The sequence below is a fragment of the Hylobates moloch genome, unplaced genomic scaffold (genome assembly GCF_009828535.3).
Source record: "Hylobates moloch isolate HMO894 unplaced genomic scaffold, HMol_V3 SCAFFOLD_13, whole genome shotgun sequence".
Classification (NCBI taxonomy): Eukaryota; Metazoa; Chordata; class Mammalia; order Primates; family Hylobatidae; genus Hylobates; species Hylobates moloch.
In genome coordinates, this window is record NW_026652288.1 from 84,017,633 (window position 1) to 84,032,928 (window position 15,296).

The window sequence follows — 15,296 nt, forward strand, 5'->3', positions numbered from 1 at the left end:
AAGACTAAAAAGAAATCTATAACAAATATGAATATGTCAGATTTTTAGATCATATGTTGGTCCCTTTTACAACCCAAACTTAGAAGTTTCTCTTTGGAAAACTCACAAGAATGAGTTATGTGTTAAAGTCAATAGTTTATTTTTTAATCTTTTTTTCTTGACAAAAAGTTTCAATAACTAAAGAACTTGAAGATATTCAAAAGTGAATACCTTATTCTCTCTCTCTCTCTCTCTCTCTATATATATATATATATATCTTTCTCTTTCTTTCCCTCTTCATGTGTGTGTGCATGTGTGTTTATGTCCAAGGAACCACAGGAAGAAAAGGACCACAGAATATCCATCAAGGGTCTTATTTGTAATTTTTGTAATCATGTTACTTGGTAAATGTGAATGTGAAATTAAGGAAGATGAGGAGGAGTTCCAGGCCACACAAATTGCCTTAACTAACACAAAGTTGGGTTGATGAATAAGAATAAAACCATTCATTCATAGAATCTTCCTTAAGCAGAGATAGGAACTAAGACAGTTGGCCTTTTATTTCTCTCCAGGAAGTCGTCTTTTACAAAAGTGTTGGCATGACAATTTTCTTGTGAGGCAGTGAGCAGGCTGACTTGACTATACATTTTAGCAGATGGAGAGGAGAAGACCCAGGGAGATTTTAATTTACTTGGTCAATATCATCCAATTAAAAATTGCTTTATCTGAGAACAAGACAAAACACTATGAATTTCTATCTACATGATCTTACAGCCACAAACTAGAAAGTAAACAATTCAATTAATGAGCCATTTTTGTCTATGTCATGATAAAACATTGATTTCACTCATATTACTTTTAAATTAACCAACCGTTTAGGTAACATGGTGCAAAACAACTGGCATTCGAAACCACTCATTACTTCTTATTAAGCTATATTGCCTTATAACTGTTAGCAAAAGATCATTCACTCATTTGTTCATGCATTGTTTACTGGTTACACAATTAGTGAGCACCAGCTGTTTCCCAGTGCAGGACATTATGCTAAATAATAGAGAAAATAACAGAAATGAGTGAGACACAACCTCTGCCTATTGAAGAGCTTACAATCTCACAGGGAACATAAGCCAACAAAAATAAATATTGATAAGTAAGTAGCAAAATGTGATGTGTCATATGTTGACAAAAAGTCAGGTGCTTACACTCTACAGGGCTTCTCTCTGAGGAAAGAGCGTTTAATGCCAATCTGCTCTATTGAATTCAGATCCTCGTGCCACCACTAGCTAGCTGTTTACCATTTGCTTAGTCACAACTTTTCTAGGCCTCAGTATCTTCACCTATGAAAGGACAGGTTACAGTAAATGTTTTTTTAATATTCCTTCTACCAATACTACCCTAAGTTTCAATATTTTAAGTTGGGGAAGGAGATAAATCAAAGTACATTTCAAATAATAAAGGAAGCCATGATTAAAAAAGAGTAGAAATATAGATGTTCTTGAAGACCCTCTTGAATATAGTAGATCTTAATTGATGCCGATGGCACACTCTTTAAACAAGGGAACAGTGTAAGCCAGATTCGTAAGTAAGAAAGCATAGCAATGACAATACCTACATGTGTGAGGTAAACATCTGGAAACAGGACCTGCTCATTAAATTGGATGGGGGTGTCAGGCCAAAAGCAGATAGAAATGTTGATGGACAGTATTTGGTCAGAAAAGAAAAATGATTTTTTGAGTCATCCCCCAACCCCCTTTTCTGAATAGACAGGTGCAGGAGGAGAAGGAAGGTATGGAAGTGGAAAAGGCTATCCAATGCAGGAGGTGACATCCTAGCACATCAGTTCTGGGTACCGAGAAGCTACAATAGCACCAGTAGCAAAATGAAGCATCCTCACTGTCACAGCAGAGGACTAGTACAAAGAGGCAGATAAATCTACCAGAATTCAGTCTCCATACTAGATGTGTTATGGATGGCTAGAGCCACTTATGGAAATTTCTAGGACTATAACCTATTAGGTCGAAGTCAACTAAATGAGTGAAAATGATAGGGATCTAGAAATTTAATTCACAACAACAATTGCCAGAAGGGAAAGATCTTCGGTTCAACCTTGGTGCTGGAAAAGCTGTGGTAAAGGGTAATAGAGAAAAGAAAACAATTAAAATTAGCAAATCAGTCTCATTTTGAGCAGCAACACAGGCAGTCTCAAACTTAAAATTCAGAATCTTAAGAGTGCATGAGACACTTGAAGAACTGAAACCTTTCTCTCATTTCTCCCAAATAATAAATATTACCCCAGAGAAAGCAAAAGCAGCAACTTTAGAAGCTTGTGGGACCAAGTATAAGAACTAGTAGCTGTGTCCCAGCACAGTCCTTGATGGGTGGCATTGCTGTGGATATAGACCTGGAATCAAGTCTACGGCATAGAAACTTTTGTAAGTATGTGTGGCCTGATGGTTTTTCCTCTCCCCATAGTACTACTTGATTTTCTTTATTTCCCTCCACCCCAATAAAAAAAAAGAAAGAAACAAGACTTAGTCAGTCACTCTGAACTTTTCTTTCCACTAGAGATGTAGGGAAATTTCAGTGAAGTCTGCATCATCTGTAATGCTAGGGAATCTACCCTCTTATAATCAGGAACAAGAGGAACTGGAGATTACAATGGGAATATCAAAAAGTTACCATAGGATTATTAACAGTGGAAAATCCCTGCCTCTCCTAAGAATAGGCTCAACCTAAATCTGTTGCCTTTACCCTCGGGAACTATAGACCATCCCAGAAATTAAATGGGAAGAAAGGCCATGCCATATAAAACTGGATAAATACGATGTCCACTTACTTTTACGGTTAACATCTGATCTACCAAAATTGAGTTTGGGTAAAATAAGCTTGTCCTAACGGGAACATTATTGTGGTGCTAAAATCCCCCAAAGAGATTGTAAAGTCCTATCCAGGAAGCAGCTGTGTGATGTGTCCTATATACCAGATTCGGTGGTAGTGAAAGGATAACTCTCTTTTCATCTTGTAGCACACCATAGCCACCACTAAGAGATATTTAGTCACACCAAACATGTCTAACGTATAATGCCTAATCAAATATGGAGAAATAAAAAGAAAATAATCCCTAAAAACACCCATGTCCTAGAAACACCCATGGCCTGAGCCTAGTATTCTTGCATTTTGTGGTTTCTTTAGCATCTGAGCAGACTAAGAGGTTAACGTGAAAACTGAAGTCAATCCCTACATGCCTGGCTTGTGGGATGTGCCCAAAGGGAGCAGCATACCATCATGTTAAATGACTCAAGGGCATTTCTGGAACAATCTAGGAGGATTGCTTTTTGTGGGAGATTAATGACTTAAGGGATCATCTTGAGGAACTGTTGGTTAATAGGATCATTATGGAATCATAGCCCATATGCTTCTCCAATTGCGATAGTGAGAAAGGAGACTAGAAAAAATTGAAAGTATGTGCATTATTATACCGTTAATTGTTGAATTAGGAGTGATCAATAGCTGTTTGTAAAACCACCTAGAGTTCACCTTGCTAGATTTGCAGAATGGCTATTACCAGATAGCAGTTACAGCTGATAAGGATAAAGATAAGTGAGCTTTTTTTATCTGACCAGCAAGATTTCATCTACTTGAGATGATGCATCAGGGTCTCTAAGGAGGCCCTCCTGTCAACCCACAGTGGAAAAGGTTGTTTGTGACAGAAGCTAGTTCAAGGATACTCTCCCCTTCATCTGAAACACCTACAGTTTCTTGAGGGGATAGGTGAATTGTTTCTCACCTGTGTGTTAATAAAGGCCCTGCCACTCGGGTAACAGATGATGTCCATGTCTCACCCATATCTTCTCAGTGTTCACCTCTAAGCTGAAGGCTGGTCACTCTGAATAAACACAACTCTCTACTGGATGTTTTTGTTTTGCTTTGCTTTGCTTTGTTTTTGGCTTGGTAGCACAATAGCCATGCTATCAAGGCAAGACAAAAGTGATAGGAGTTAATGTGTCTAGAGGCAGGCCTCAACTGATAAAGGATCCTCCCCCTTTTTTCGAGATACTTCTAAGATAGGGTCTATCCAGACCCCAGCGTTCTCTGATAGCATTGAGCTCCAGTTCCTCACAGTCAGAACTTGCTTGATAATTTGCTCTCTATTGGCCTTTTTTTTTTTTTTTGCCTTTCTTGCATCACTTCTTATGGACCATCTCCTCCCCAGAACGCGTATGTCGAAACTCTATCTTCCAATATGATGGCATTAGGAAGTGGGGCCTTTGGGAATTAATTAGGATTAGCTGAGATTATGAGGAAGACACCCTCAAGGATGGTATTATTGCCCTTATAAGAGTCCCAAGACAACTTGCTTCTCTCTTCTCTCCACGATGTGAGGATACAATGAGAAATCAGCAGTCTGCAACCAGGAAAAGGACCCTCACCAGAGCCCGACCATGCTGCCATTTTGATCTTGGATTTCTAGCCTATACATATGTAAAAAATAAATTTCTATTGTTTATAAACTACTCAGTCCATAGTATTTTTCTTATAGCAGCCTGAGATGAGTAAGGCACTTCCCTACACTCCTACTAGGATCACCTTCCTCCTTCCTCTACTTTGTCTTATCATCATCATTTTACCTAACTGTGGGAAAAGGGGTAATAGGAGCTCAAATCTATAGCCTGTGGGCCCATTAAAAACTTGTTACTTGGCCCAGGTGTGGTGGCTGACGCCTGTAATCCCAGCACTATGGGAGGCCGAGGCGGGTGGATCACGAGGTCAGGAGATCGAGACCATCCTGGCTAACACGGTGCAACCCCGTCTCTACTAACAATACAGAAAAAAAAAAAGTTAGCCGGTCGTGGTGGCAGACGCCTGTAGTCCCAGCTACTTGGGAGGCTGAGGCAGGAGAACCCAGGAGGCAGAGCTTGCAGTGAGCAGCGATCACACCACTGTATTCCAGCCTGGGCGACAGAGTGAGACTCCGTCTCAAAAACAAACAAACAAACAAAAAAACTTGTTACTCAAAGTTTGGTCCTTAACATCACCTGAAAGCTTGTTAGAAAAGCAGAATCTCAGGCCGGGCGTGGTGGCCTACGCCTGTAATCCCAGCACTTTGGGAGGTCAAGGCGGGTGGATCACCTGAGGTCAGGAATTCGAGACCAGCCTGGACAACATGGTGAAACCCCATCCACTAAAAAGATACAAAAATTAGCCAGGCGTGGTGGTGCATGCCTGTAATCCTAACTACTCAGGAGGCTGAGACAGGAGAATCGCTTGAACCCAGGAGGGGGAGGGTGCAGTGAGCTGAGATCACACCACTGCACTCCAGCCTGGGTGACAGAGCAAGACTCTGTCTCAAAAGAAAAAGAGAAAAAAAGCAGAATCTCAGACCCCACCCAGACATACTGAATAGAAGCCTGCATTGTTTAAAGCCAGATCGCCAGGTGATTCACATGCATGTTACAAGTTGAGTATTACTGTCATCAGAACACAGGGCTGTGGTCTTTTGGAGGAGAAGGAAGCTTTATTTCTATTAGCGGATCTTAGCAGCTGCAGCTGTCTGCATGATGGTACAGTGTATACTGCTATGTTAAGTAACCCAAAGAGAAGCCCCAGAATTTCCCTTTATTGAGGTTGTCTGGGGTTAAGTGAAATGTTATCAGTTGCCAGCAGATATAATGTGCTGTCAATGCCTTCCAGCCAAAGACCGTCAGGAACAAACGTAGTTGAACAAGTTGAGCTTATTACTCATTGCCTCAAGAGAGAATGTACATCATGGGGACTCCTGGGTATCTCAGTAAAATACTTAAAGGATTTGGGCTATGGTTGAGAGATTTTTGAGGAGGGTCTAATGAAGTAGGGCTTCCCTATGAATTAGGAGCTTTAACAATGCAGGGATAATTTTATAACTGGGTATCTCAATAAATCTTATTTATAGAGAAGGCAGAGTAAACTGAGGCTAAAACTATAATTGGAAAAAAAAATACACATGCACAGTGATCATTCATATTAGTCAAAGGAGATACTTAGTATTTTGTGGCTTGGACAATGTTTATGCTTTGTGTCCAGACATAATTTTAGAACAGTCTTTGTTTTGATCAATTATGGTCACAGAGTGGTCTTATCTTATGTTGAGGTTCTATGAAATTGTTTCTATTCACAAGAGAACATAAGTCCTTGATGTGAGTGACAAACCAGCTGGTAACACCATCAAGAGCTTGCTGAACAGAGTCTTATTTATAGTGCAAAAAAAAGTCTAAGGTTAAAAAAATACCAAAGTTGATTATTGGACATTCCTGAGCTTCAGCCAAGCAGAACAAGTAGAATATTCAGCTAGATTAGAGAAGAGATTTTGAAATTTAGCTACTGCAAAAAAAGCGGGGGGGTTCCTGTGACTGGATTACGAAAATCTAAAATCATTCCAATTTATGGTTAAAACTTCATAAATGGAAATTTCAATCAAACTTGATGGAATGTATTCAGGATAATGCAGTCAAACCTAAACGGCCAGTTGAAGCCAATATGTAGGACTCCTGGTATAAACTCACTCCTCCACTAAAGATTATAGTATTATGTGCACCCTCATTTTTTTTCAGTGTTCTGAATATTAATATCCCATATATCTCTGCTCATATATTGGTGAAAATAATCGATATCTGAGTATGACTCTATAACAATCTCAGGAAGAAGAAAAGGACACATTCCAATGGAAATGCTCTAGTACTTAGTAATTAAAAACAAAACATTTAAAAATAAAGCTTAGATGAGAAATCTGATAATTGTAGAGGTTAGAGGAAGAGCCAAATTTTATTGTCAAATTTTGGCATCTCAATAAGCCAAGTGGATGCAAAGCTACCTCTTATCTAAAGTTGTTCCAACTGTACATGGGTTGAGGCCTAGGATTCACTGTCCTAGGCCTCAACCCATGCACAGTAGCTTTTGAACTTTCTACTGCTGCCTCATCAGGTTCTAAAGTAACCTGAGGACCCAAAAGAATCAAAGTTCTTGTTTCTTAAATTGAAAAGTATTGAATACTCTCTTTGTAAGGAAGAACCAACTTTTTAAGAAGATGGTGGGTTGAAACCCAGCCTGTTTGTCAGTTCCCTAATAATGTCCGTGGTGCAACTTAGAATGAAAAACTTAGGAAATTTTGGGGGGATTAATATCATATATAAATAGAATATATTCTAATTCACATACACTTTTTCAGAAGAGAGAGAATTAGTTTAGATAGTGGGATCAGTTTTGTCTACCATTCCTGTCAATAAGCATATGCCACAGAGTAAGAGTGAAGCAGAAGACAGGAATCTGCTTTTTACTCTCTGGGTTTCAGATTCTTTATGCTACAGTTTATCACCCTTAACTTGAATCTGGAAATTAAAAACACATACTGTTTGTACAACATAGACTCTAAATTCAAGCCAATGACTTCTTTAATATTCAACACAAGAACAGTGACATGTTCTATGGTGAAAAAAGAAACATTTGTGTTGAACTTACTGCGAAATGATATCATTTAGTCATTTATTGAAAAAGTTTTACTGTGTTGCTACTATGTACCACATAGCATTTTCTTGTTGTCTAAAGATACAGACAATATCCTGACTCCCACAGAGCTTGTACATAGTGAAGAGGGAAAGACAGTAAACAAATAAATATGATAAAAATTCAGATAGTAAAAGTGCTAGGCCGGGCATGGTAGCTCGTGCCTATAATCCCAGCACTTTGGGAGACCATGGTGGGCAGATCACTTGAGCCCAGGAGTGTAAGACCAGGCTGGACAACCCCATCTCTACAAAAATATGAAAATTAGCTGTGCCTGTACTCCCAGCTACTTGGGAGGCTGAGATGGGAGGATTACCACCTGAGTCTGGGGAGGTGGAGGCTGCAGTGAGCCATGATTGGGTCACTGCACTCTAGCTTGGGCAACAGAGTGAGACCCTGACTCAAAAAAGTACATTAAAAAAAAAGTGCTATGAATAAAATGAAATAGAGTAGTGGAATAGTAGGATAAAGAAATATGGAGAAAGGGCCTGCCTTAGGTCTTTAGTAGGGAAGGCCCCTCTGAGGGCAAGACATTAGAGCTGAGACCTGAATCATGAGAAGGAGCCAGTCATGTACAGATTTGAGGCAAGAATATTTGAGACAGAAAGAGCAGATAGTGCCAAGGCCCTGAATATGGAACAAGATTGGTGTTTTCTAGTAAAAGAAAGAAGGCCAGTATGGGAGGAATGTAAAGAACCACGAGGAGAATGGCACAAAAATAGGTTAGAGGGTAGAGAGAGTAGGTCTACAATTAGCGAACCTGTCAAGTTTGGCATAGCTAATACAGTTGGCAGTTGGATGTTTGAGCTTGGGATTTGAGTGAAAAAGTTCAAGAGATGTAAATTTGGGGATCAGCAGCTATATTATTGCTCTGCTATTTAATCCTGAATTCTGCTTAGGATGTATCTTCAGTACATAAATTCCACAGGAACCAGGTATAACAGCTCTTAGGTAAAGATAGATAAAAATAATAGGAAAATATGATCTAAGCTAATATCTTTGGAATAGGTGAAAATTTCGATATTTACTCCTCACCCCTTACTGAGAACCAGAAACAAATATACAGTATCAAGATTTTCATCAGCAACAACCCAGAACTCAAATATGCAGATGAGGTATTTGACAGGTCCTAGCCAGCCTTTCCACATTGTAAGGACTTCGAAATGTTCTGCAGGTAAAATTGGGAAAGGGTGATCTCAACAAGGAGAAAACAATCCTGAAGAGCCAGATCCTTGAGTAGAATCTGCTCAATGATCTCCAGGTTGAGTGGAGAGTGGCTCAAAAAAGAAGAAGACACACGTTTGTAACATGCAGCAGAAATGAGAAAAATGAAAAGAGTGAAAAGGAAAGGACTCAAATATTATAAGGCAGGGAACTAAACTACACTCATGGACTGAAAGAGAGATTAACCACATATAATACAAACTTTACAAGAGACAATATTGTTGAGTAAAGACTGAAACAAATGGCCTTTAAAGTAATAGAAAGATTATAGGAGTCTTCATATTGAGGACTTTGCTTATGTTATCTCATTAATATGTTTCATTGTTTCTCTTTTTGATATTTATGTTAGCTGGGACTTAGTCTTCCTGGACTGATACTTTAATGCTCTTTCTTTTTTTGTGTGCTTTTTATCTCATTTTTAAATAATTATTTTCTTAAAATAATTTAGAGTACATTTAAGTAATGTACAGCACTTTTTCAGATTTTATACCTATACAAGAAACACTAAGCAAATGGTTAAAGTATGTAGCAATGTGCATTCTGTACATTTTGCCATGTGCATGGATACTTTTATTTTATTTAATTTAAAACATTTTTAAGTGAATTATAGAGACTGTAAAGTGCCTATGATAAGAAATAGATATGGAGTTGTTACTATTTGGCCAAAAAATTTCATTTTAAGGAAAAAACTTAAAGAAATAATTGGAAATATACATACAATTTTATGTAAAGATACTCAATATGGGAGTTCCAATTTTTAAAAGGTGGCATAAGCCAGGTGCCATGGCTCACGCCTGTAATCCCAGCACTTTGGGAGGCCGAGGCGGGTGGATCACAAGGTCAGGAGTTTGAAACTAGCCTGGCCAATATGGCGAAACCTGGTCTCTACTAATAATACAAAAATTAGCTGAGCTTGGTGGCGCAAGCCTGTAGTCCTAGCTACTTGGGAGACTGAGGCAGAATTGCTTGAACTCAGGAGGCAGAGGCTGCAGTGAGCCAAGATGGCACCATTACACTCCAGCCTGGGTGACAGAGCAAGACTCCATCTCAACAATAAATAAATAAATAAAAGAAAACGGTGGCAAAGAAGCAAGCTTTATTCCCCACTCCCTACTGAAAACCAAAAACAAATATATAGTATGGGGATTTTCATCAGCAGCAATCCAGAACTTAAATATGCAGATGAGGCATATCCCAGGGCCACAGACAGGTGAAGAAACTCCACGCAGATGGTAGGAGAATTAAACTTACATATCTGGGAAGCCCTTCGTCACTTTCTCTGCCAAGCAACAAGCATTAGGAACATCTTTCCCAACTCACAGATTCTATACTGGAAAAGGTGAGACTGAGTTGGTCAACCAGCTTTCCCACCATCTTGGGTTCCCTACTAGGAGACCTGTTGCCATAACCCATGGGAACATCGTGACTGCCTGAAGGGAGAAATATCCCTGAGGACAGGCAGAGAGAAAGAGGGTAGGTAGGAATAACATCCTCAGCCACAGAAACTTTGCTCTGTAAGTTGGCCAAAGGAAATGCTAAATCAGAGTGGCTGCTCAGCAGCAGCACCACACTATTGTCTATTTGGCCAAGAAGTTAAGCTTTAAGGAAAAAAAAAAAAAACCTTAAAGAAATAATCAAAAATATACATAGAATTTTATATAAAGATACTCAATATGGGAGTTCTAGTTTTAAAAAGGTGGCATAGAAGCAAGCTTCACTCCCCACCCCCTACCGAAAACAAAAAACAAATATACAGTATCAAGATTTTCATCAGCAAAAACCCAGAACTCAAAATATGCAGATAAGGTGTTTCACAGGTCCTAGCCAGCCTTTCCATACTGTTAGGATAATCTCTTTGGGATGTCCCCCATTCAGGACAGACAGCTCTCTAATCATTTACTAGAGCCAAGGCAAACCTGGGCTTAAGGCACCACCTACGGCAGTAAAAAGGCAGTGACCTAGCAGTAAATATTTGCTAAATCAATTTGTCCAATAAAAATCAAAACAAGCCAGATAGAGAAAACCAGAATACATTTTTCAATGCAAAAACAGAAACATATACCCACAAGAAACACCAGCAAACAGGGAGCCATGACCTCCTAAAAAAAAAAAAAAGCAAATATCCAGCAACCAACCCTAATGAGATGGTGATTTGTGAGCTCTCTTCCCAAAAAGTGAGAATAACAGTTTTAAGAAAACTTAGTGATCTCCAAGATAGCACAGAGAAGCAATTCAGAAAGTTATCAGAGAAATTTAACAAAGAGGTTTAAATGATAATAAAAACTCAAACAGAAATATTGGAACTGAGAAATACATTTGCTGAACAGAAGAACTCATTAGAGGCTCTCAACAGCAGAATGAACCAAGCAGGGGGAAAAAAAAATCACTGAGCTCAAATACATCTATTTGGAAATACAGTCAGAGGAGAAAAAAGAAAAAACAAAAGGAATGAAGACCACCTATAAGATAGAAAATTAACTTAAAAGTCCAAATCTAAGAATTATTAGTGTTCAAAAGAGAACTGAGCAAGAGCAACAGGTAGAAAGTTTATTCGGAGAAATTACAACAGAAAATTATACATCTGGGTACACGAAGGTCTGAGAACACCAAATAGAGTTAACCCAAATAAGATTACCACACGGCATAGATTAATGGAACTCTCAATGTCAAGGACAAAGAGATGATCTTAAAAGTAGAAAGATAAAGGAGGAAAATAACATATAATGGAGCTCAAATTCATCTAGGAACAGTCTCTTCAACAGAAACTGTACAGGTCAGGAGAAAGTGGAATGACATTTTCAAAGTGCTCAAAGAAAAAAACTACTATCCAAGAGTACTGTACTCAGAATATTATTTTTCAGATATGAAGGAGAAATAAATCTTTTGCAGACAAGAAAAGCTGAAAGAATTCAACACTACCAGACCTGTCTTCCAAAAGAAGTTCTTGAATCTAAAAGAAAAAAAAAATACTAATATCCAAAAAACATAAAAGAAAAGAAAAAGCTTTTCAAGGTAAAACACCCACTGGCAAAATTAAGTACATGAACAAACCCAGAATACTCTATTATTGCAATTGTGATGTGCATTCCATTCAGAACTCTAAGCACAAAAGACAAATCTATCAAAAACAATAATAGATCCAGACACCTGTTAAGAGATAGGTAATATAAAAATGGATAATTTGAGATATAGAAAAGTCAAAATGAGGGAAATGGAGTTAAAGGGTATAATTTTTTTCTTTGCTGCCTTTGTTTCATTTATTTTATTTGTGATTTACGAAAAATTGCCACCGTTTAAAATAACTTGTTATGTTTTTTGTAAGCCTCATAGTAACCACAGCACAAAAAAAACTATAATTGAGTCATGAAAAATAAAAAGTGACAAATTAAAACATACTATGTGATATGGTTTGGCTGTGTCCCCACCCAAATCTCATCTTGAATTGCAGGTCCCATAATTCCCACACGTTGTGGAAAGAACCTGGGGGGAGATAATTGAATCATGGTGGCAGTTTCCCCCATACTGTTCTCGTGGTAGTGAATAAGTCTCACAAGATCTGATGGTTTTATGAGGGGTCTCCCCTTTTGCTTGGGTCTCATTCTCTCTTGCCTGCTGCCATGTAAAATGTGCCTTTTGCCTTACCCCATGATTGTGAGGCCTCCCTAGCCACGTGGAATTGTCAGTCCATTAAACCTCTCTTTCTTTATAAATTCCCCAGTCCTGGGTATGTCTATATTAGCAGCATGAGAACAAACTAATACAGTACCAGAGGAAAACCACTTAACAACAAAGGAACACAGTAAGAAAGGAAGCAAGAAAGAAAAGAGTCACAAAACAACTAGAAAACAGGCAATAAGATGGCAGCAGTAAGTACTTACTCATCAATAATAACACTGAATATAAACGATCTCAATTCTCCAATTAAAAGACAAAAAGTGGCTGAATGGATAAATAAACAAGACTCAACAATATTCAAGATACCTACTTCACCCATAAAGACACATACAGAATGAAAATGAAGAGGTGGAAAAAGGTATTCCATGAAAAAAAAAAAAAAAAAAAAAAAAAAAAAAAAGAGTAGTGATACTTACATCAGACAAAATCAACAACAAATCTAAGATTGCAAAAACAGACAAAGAAGGTCAACATACAACCATAAAGGAGTCAATTCAGCAACAATTACATGTGTATATATATATATATATGCACCCAACATTGGAGCTCACAAGTATACAAACCAAATGTTAGTAAATCTAAAGAGAGAGACGGACTGCCGTACAATAATAGTAAGGGACTTTATACCCCACTCTCAGTAATGGACAGATCATCCAGACAGAAAATCAACAACAAAACAGCAGAGTTAAACTACACACTAGATCTAATAGGCCTAACTGCCATTTACAGAACATTTCACCGAACTGCTACAGAATACACATTCTTTCCATCTGTACATAAAACATCCTCCAGAATAAACGATGTCTTAGGCATGGTCTTTATAAAACAAAACTGAACAAATTCAAAAAATTGGAAATCATTTCAAGTATCTTAGCTAAACACAATGAAATAAAAGTAGAAAACAATAACAAGAAGAAATATGAAAAATTATCAAACACACAGAAATGAAAAACATGCTTTTGAATGACTTATAAACCATGAAGAAATTAGGAAGAAAATTTTTAAATGTCTTGAAACAAATAAAAATGGAAATACAACATACCAAAATCTATGGGATATGGCAAAAGCAGTACTAAGAGTGAAGTTTATAGCAATAAACACCTATATCAAAAAAGTGGAAAAATTCAAATAAACAACCTTATGATGCACACAATGGAACTAGAAAAGCAAGAACAAACCAAAACAAAAATTAGTCAAAGGAAAGAAATAACAATCGGAGCAGAAATAAATGGACACTGAAACAAAATCAATGAAACAATAAGTTGGGTTTTTTAAAGATAAACAGAATCGACAAACTTTTAGCAAGCCTAACTAATAAAAAAGAGAAAAGACATAAATAAATAAAATCAGAAGGAAAAAAGGAGACATAATAACTGAGACCTCAGAAATAAAAAGAATCATCAGATGCTATCGTGAACAACTATGTGCCAACAAATTGGAAAACTTAGAAAAAATGGATAAATTTCTGGACACATACAACCTACCAAGATTGAACCAAGAAGAAATAGAAAACCTCAACAAACCAATAATGAGTCACAAGACTGAAGCTACAATAAAAAGTCTTTCAACAGAGAAAAGCCCATGACCTAATGTCTTCACTACTGGATTCTACCAAACACTTAAAAGAGAACAAATGCCAATCCTACTCAAACTGTTCAAAAAAATGAAGAAGAAGGAATACTTCCAAACTAATTGTAGAAGGCCAGCATTACCCCGAAACCAAAACCAGACAAGGGTACAACAAAAAAAGAAAACTACAGGCCAATATCACTAATGAACATAATGCAAAAATCCTCAAAAAAATACTAACAAACCGAATTTGACAACACATTAAAAAGATCATTCAACATGATCAAGTGGGATTCATCCCAGGGATGTAAGAATGATTCAACATACACTAATCAATAAACAGGCTACATCACATTAATAGAACCAAGAACAAAAACCACATGATTATGTCAGTTGATATTGAAAAAGCACTTGATAAAATTCAACATCCTTTTATGATAAAAACTGTCTTCAAAATGGCTGTAGAAGGAACATACCTCAAAATAGTATAGGTCATGTATGACAAACTCATAGCTAACATTGCAATAAATGGGAAAAAAATTGAAGACTGTTTCTCTAAAGACTAAAACAAGACAAGGATGCCAACTTTTAATACTTTTATTCAACATAACACTGAAAGTCCTGGCCAAAGTAAATAGGCAAGAAAAAGAAATAAAGGGCATTCAGAATGGAAAGAAAGAAGTCAAATTAGCCTTATTAGAAAATGATATGATTTTATACCTAGAAAAAACCTAGACTTCACCAACAGCCTGTTAAAACTGATAAATTCAGTAAAGTTGCAGGATACAAAATCAACATACAAAAATCAGTAGCATTTATATATGCCAACAGTGAACAATCTGAAAAAGAAATCAAGAAAGAAATCCCATTTACAATGGCTACAAAAAATGTGAAATACCTAGGAATCAATCTAACCACAGAAGTGGAAGATCTATACAAGAAAAACTATAATACTCTAATGAAAAAAAATTGAAGAGAACACAAAAACCTGGAAAGATATTCCATGCTTATGAACTGGAAGAATCAATACTGTTAAAATGACAGCACTATCCAAAATAATTTACAGATTCAATGCGATCTCTATCAAAATGCCAATGACATTCTTCACAGAAATAGAAAAAAAAAATCCTCAAATGTACATGGAACCACACAAAAAAACCAAATAGCCAAAACAATTCTGAGCAAAAAGAAAAAAGCTGGAGACATCACAGGTCCTTCAAAATTTACTACAAAACAGAATGGTACTGGCATAAAAATAGACACATGGACCAATGGAACAGAATAGAGAACACCAATATAAATCCATGCATTTA